We start from the raw sequence: 6,430 nt of genomic DNA on the forward strand, positions 1-6,430 counted from the left end.
TTAACTAAATTCCTTCTATACTTAGCTTGGTGTATGCCCAGAAGTGCCCAAGGGCAGCTTGGAGCTTAAAGGCAAGATGGGGTATGTTAGGTCAGATCTCTTTCATTGTCATAATTTTTGCAAAGTTGGTTTCAACTTCAGCTAAGTAAAATCCATGGAACACTTTACCCCAAAATAAAACATTGAAAAATATTCATTTTTAAACGTGCATATGGAACAATCATCAAGATAACCTATATTCTGAGACAAAAAAAAATGAGTTTTGAAACTGCCTTTGCAAAAATTATAACAGTAAGAAAAGTATGACGGTGAAAGAGATCTGACCTCACCAACTCCATCTTGTTTCTAAACGTTTAAGCTGCCCCTTTTCTTTCCTGGGCATAGGCTGAACTAACATTGGAAGGCATTTAATATACAGTTTAACTTTCAAACAAAGATGATAACAGCCCTTTCCCAAAACAAACCTCTCTCTTGCCTGTGGAAGAGACTGCCTTTTAAAACTAACAAATTTGCCACAAGATTAGAAATTATGGTTTAGGAGTCATTCAGCCAGAGGCCACAAGATTCCTAACCTCCCCGCCCGATTGCTCCTAGGAATAACATCACTTATAAAACCTAAAATTGATGTTCAAGATATTTTTCAGACCCTTGTTTTTGTTTGTTTGTTTTGTGGGAGACCATAGCTTTATTATTACTCATGTCAGTCTCCCCAAACATTTGGAAATCAGAGTTTTTGTTTGTTTGTTTGTTTTTTTCAATTTGAGAGCAGTTACTGCTTATTAACCAAACAGCTTAGAAAAATAATCATGGTAGATACCTTAGTTCATTCTTCTAATAAGCCTGTTGATCTGGTCCTCCCTGTTGCCAGCATCTCCACCTTCTACAAAATGGGTGGTCTTCATTCCACCTCATGGAGAAGATAATTTGAGGGGCCACAGGAAGTTATTTGCTTCTTTGAAGTGTTTTCCAACAGTGTAGATCTCATGAATCAGATCCTCCATGCAGATGATGTCATATTTACCAAGAGATCGAGCAATCAAAGTGTTATCTGTCAAAGCATTTCGCTTCTTACAGATTTTGCCATAACCACGCTTGTAGATTAGTTCATTTACTGACTTCAGATTTGAGTACCCCCAAGCAATGTATGGCTCTACAATCCTCAGCATGCTGATTGAAGGCTTTCTGAGTTTCACAAAGATTCCATTGAAGATTTGATAAAGGCGAAGAAGCTGCACACCTTTCAGACGTTTGGGCTCACACCATTGATACCTCTGGTCCTGATGACAAACGCCAATTTGGGTTCTGAAGTTACATAGAAGTTGCCAGCTTTTCTTGCCATCCTCACCATTCAAATTTCAGTTCTGTACATCTGCCTATATTCCTCATGAAAGTGCTTCGCTTTTTCTTAGATAAGCTTCCTCCTTGCCTTTCGAAACATCTTTTGGACAAACTTCTTTCTCAGGTGCTTGATCTTCAGTTCTGTGAAATTCCTTCCCTTTTTCTTAAGGGTTTGTGGCACAGCAGGAACCTTCTTCTTCTTCTCTTCTACACCCTCCATTGTTCCAGCCAGAAAAAGAGTGGATATCAAAGTTTTTAAGGACAACTTAGTGGGTGGACGGAGGTCAGTGAACTGGGAGTGCTGATTAGTCAGGTCAGAGTTGAAACCACAGGGAATTGAAGTTGTCTTCTTGCGCTGAGTCAATTCCTGGGTGGAGGCCACAAGATCAGATGAACCAGTTTATTGATCTGGGTGGTGCCAGCTGATCCATGAAGTGCAGGGTCTGCAAAATATCTCAAGCACTGGTCTGAAGTTTTGCAATAGTGATTTTATCCCCAGGAGCAAACTGGGGAGGGTCAGAGCCTTGTATCCTCCAGCTGCATGACTCCTAAACCATAATTTCTAATCTTGTGGCTAATTTTTTTTTTTTTTAGACGGAGTTTTGCTCTTATTGCCCAGGCTGGAGTGCAATGGTGTGGTCTGGGCTCACTGCAACCTCCACCTCCTGGGTTCAAGTGATTCTCCTGCCTCAGCCCCCTGAGTAGCTGGGACTACAGGCATGCGCCACCACGCCCGGCTAATTTTGTATTTTTAGTAGAGATGGGGTTTCTCCATGTTGGTCAGGCTTGTCTCGAACGCCTGACCTCAGGTGATCTGCCTGCCTCTGCTTCCCAAAGTGCTGGGATTACAGGTGTGAGCCACCATGCCCGGCCTCTTGTGGCTAATTTTTTAGTCCTACAAAGGCAGTCTAGTACCCAGGCAAGAAGGGAGTTTGTTTCAGGAAAGGGCTGTTTTCATCTTTGTTTTAAACTATAAACTAAATTCCTCCCAAAGTTAGTTCAGCCTATGTTCAGGAGTGAACAGACACCTGGAAGAGGAGGTTTGAAGTAAGATGGAGTTGGTTAGGTCAGATCTCTTTGACTGTCTCAGTTACAATTTTGCAATGCTGGTTTCAATTCCTCCCTTTGGGTTTTGTAACACCTTAAACTTAAGGTGTTGGCTAATGAAGATGGAGAAAGGGCAAAGACAGCTCTAACTTTTTCCTGCCAATCAAGAGTATAGTGGGGGTAGGTGTTGACCCTAAGATGAAAGGAATGGAACCGTTTTGCAACTGTCAACGTACTCATGTATGCCTGGCTGGGGTTCCAAGGCTTGCATGGCAAAGGAGTTAGTATTATCATCTAAAGTTATAGTACCGCGTTTAAGGGAACGGTGTACTATAAGGTAAATAATGAGTACTAGGGTAAGGAGTGCAATTCCCAGTTTTAAAAGTAAAGATTTGAAAGCATTAGTTTGGGGACTCGTAGCCCACAAAGAATTTAGGATTTAGTCCAAACTGCACAAAAAATCCAAGGACAGCTAACAACGGGTGTACGATAGTTTTTTTTCTTTTTTTTAAGCATAATTTTTCTCTCTCCAGTCACCATTTTTATTAAAAACAAATCGTGATAGGATTGATTTGTTTGCAAAATAAACTTTAGTCTTATTATACTTGGCCTGATTATCTGCATAAAGTACAAGAAGAATAATTATTTCTTACATAGGCTTTTAAAATTGGCTTTGATGAAACTCTTTTCCATAAGGAATCTCAGATAAGACTTTTTTAAAGCTGAGTCCAGCCATGGGTTTGTACCCTCAAATACCTATGAGTTTGGTAAATTCCTCTCTTCTTGACCTCCCAAGATAACTTGGGGCTCCTGGGACTGTTAGACCCTGTATTCTCATGCACCAGCTGGCACTACCCAGACCAGTAATCTGGCTCAGCCAGCTCTGTGATCCCACTCAGGAACAAAAGACAGTGAGACGAACCCTATTTGACCTCTTGTGATTTAATCTCTGACCCAACCAATCAGCACTCCCAACTCTCTGGCCCCCAACCCACCAAATTATCCTTAAGAAACTCCAGGCTGATTTTAATAATAAAACTCTGGTTTCCTGTTCAGCCAGCTTTGCATGAATTAAACTCTTTCTCTATTGCAATTCCCCTGTCTTGATAAATCGGCTCTATCTGGGCATTGGGCAAGGAGAACTCATTGAGTGGTTACAGTATTAATATATTTAAAAATGTTAAAATCATGTAATATACCTTCTCTTAAACAATAAAATTAAAATAGAAATCCCATTAGGACAACTGAAAAATTTATTTGGAAATTAAAAATCACAATTCTAAATGACCCTTGAATGAAAGAAAGTTAGAAATTGTTTTGAACTGAATAAAAATGAAACTAACATATCAAAATTTATGTGATGTGAGTAATGTAGTGCTGAGAGAAAATTATGGAACTCACTGCTTCTATTCTAAAAGAAAAAAACTAGAAAAAAAGAGAGAAAATTAAACTTACATTAAACATAAGAAGGAAAAATTTTAATTAATTAATTAATTTATTTATTTATTTTGAGACTGAGTTTCACTCTAGTCGCCCAGGCTGGAGTGCAGTGGCAGAATCTTGGCTCACTGCAACCTCCGCCTCCTGGGTTCAGGTGGTTCTCCTGCCTCAGCCTCCCGAGTAGCTGGAATTACAGGCACCCAACACAATGCCCAGCTAATTTTTTAAATATTATTAGTAGAGACAAGGTTTCACCATGTTAGCCAGGCTGTTCTCGAGCTCCTGACTGCTAGCCTCGGCCTCCCAAAGTGCTGGGATTACAGGCGTGAGGGAAAAATTTTAAATAACAAAAGTCAAAGAACTAGAAAACAAGCAAAAATATAGAAAAAATAAATCTATTGTATTAATTTCCTATTACTGCTGTAACAAATTATCACAACCTTAGTAGTTTAAAGCAACAGAAATTTATTATCTTGCAAATTTTGGAGCTGTGAATTCCTTCTAGTCTGAAACTGAGGTGTTAACAGAGCTGCATTCTTTCTTGAGGCTCTAAGGGAGAATCATGGCCTTTTCCACCTTCTTGTAGTGGCCTACATTCCTTGGCTAATGACTCCTAATTTCTACGTTCAAACCTAGAAGCACAGCATCTTCTCTACTCTCTAATCTCTGCTTCTTTCATCCCATCTCCTTCCTTGATTCTTACCCTCCTGCTTCTTTCTTATAAGGACCCTGTGGTTACATTGAACCTGCCCAAGTAACTCAGGAAAATCCTGTCATCTCAATTCCTTAACTTGATCACATCAACAAATTCCTCTTTGCCATGTACAGTAAAATAACATATTCACAAATTCTAGGGATTAGGATGTGAATATCTTGGAGAGGCTGTAATTCAGCCTACCACAGATACCAGAACCTGGTTCTTTGAAACAACAATAGAACTGCTAAAACTTTAATCAAACTGATCTGGGAAAATATAAACAATTCATATATACCAATATCAGGAATGAAAGAAGAGCGACAACTGCAGCTCTTACAGGCCTTAAACAGATAAAGAGGGACTACAGTGAACAAATTTGTATCAATAATTTTGTCTATTTAGATTAAATATATAAATTCTCAGCAAAATGAAAGTTAATCAGAATAGATAAATGAATAGCTCTATATCTATTAAAGCAATTTAATTTGTAGTTAAAACCTTCCCACAGAGAAAACCCTACTCCTAGATGGCTTCACTGGTAAATTCTACTGAACATTTAAAGAAAAATCATACCAGTTCTACACAAACTACCATTAAAAAAAGAAAAAAAAAAAAAAAAAAAACAGCCCGGGTGCAGTGGCTCACGCCTGTAATCTCAGCACTTTGGGAGGCCGAGTTGGGTGGATCACCTGAGGTCAGGGGTTTGAGACCAGCCTGGCCAATATGGAGAAACATCCTCTCTACTAAAAAAGCAAAAATTAGCCAGGTGTGGTGGTGTATGCCTGTAGTTCCAGCTACTCAGGAGGCTGGAAAATCACTTGACCCCAGAGGCAGAGGTTGCAGTGAGCTGAGATTGCGCCACTGTACTCCAGCCTGGATGACAGAAGGAGACTCCATTAAAAAAAAAAAAAAAGAAAGTAATTAAAAAGAATAGAAATAACTTCTGATTTTACTACAGGAGACAGCAGTGACTGATATAAAAACTAGACAAATACATAAATACATCATTAAAAACACCAACATTCCTCATTAACACAGATGAAAAATTTTTTAAAACTTTAGCAAATAAAATCTAGCATTATAAGAAAGGGCTAATGCATCCTCACCAAGTGTTTTCTTCCCAGAAATGCAATAGTGGTTCAACATTCAAAAATTAATCATTTGTGATTCACCATAGTAAGAGACTAAAGAAATAAAACTATGGTCATTTCAATAGATTCAGAAAAAGCATTTGAAGAAAGTCAATATGCATTCGTGATAACACTCAGGAAACTAGAAATAGAATCAATAAAGGAAACCTATTAAAAACTTACAGCTAATGTCATGCTAAAATTCAGAACAAGGTAAGGTTGTTCATTCTCACTAATCCCATTCAATATTTTATTGGAAATCTGAGCCAATGTAGTAAGTCAAGAATAAGAAATAAAATGTATACAAACTGAAAAAAATGAGAAATAAATTATATTGCTTCACAGACAAAATGATTGTTTTGTAAAAAAAAATCCCAAAGAACAAAAATATACAAAATATTTTAGAAATAAGATAAATATGGGCAAGACTTGTACACAGAAAAATGACAAAATACTGCTAAAAGATCAAAGAAGATATAAATAAATGGAGAACTATGTCTTATCCATAGAAGAAATACTTAAAATTCCTACTGAAAATTAAACAGTCATAAAATTAAACAAAAACTATTTAAAAAATAAATCATTGAATAAAATGAATTCAATCACTTGGAAATTATATATATTTCTAAGGAACTTTTGACTCAACTTAGCGTTCATGTTAAGAAGTTAAAAAAAAATCACCACATAGTATAAGTAAAAATAAAAATAAATGGCAGACACAAATAAAACAAAAAGCAAAATTATAATACAGAGCGTAACTTTGACCAAAAGTTGGTTC

The 6,430-nt window shown here is 37.4% G+C and overlaps 1 pseudogene; it reads right to left on the reverse strand.

Annotated features, from left to right (window-relative positions):
* Positions 1 to 818: 818 nt before the first annotated feature.
* LOC116483427 (large ribosomal subunit protein uL30-like) lies at positions 819 to 1,558 on the reverse strand (annotated as a pseudogene).
* Positions 1,559 to 6,430: the final 4,872 nt, after the last annotated feature.

The sequence above is a fragment of the Hylobates moloch genome, unplaced genomic scaffold, assembly GCF_009828535.3.
Source record: "Hylobates moloch isolate HMO894 unplaced genomic scaffold, HMol_V3 SCAFFOLD_15, whole genome shotgun sequence".
NCBI classification, from domain to species: Eukaryota; Metazoa; Chordata; class Mammalia; order Primates; family Hylobatidae; genus Hylobates; species Hylobates moloch.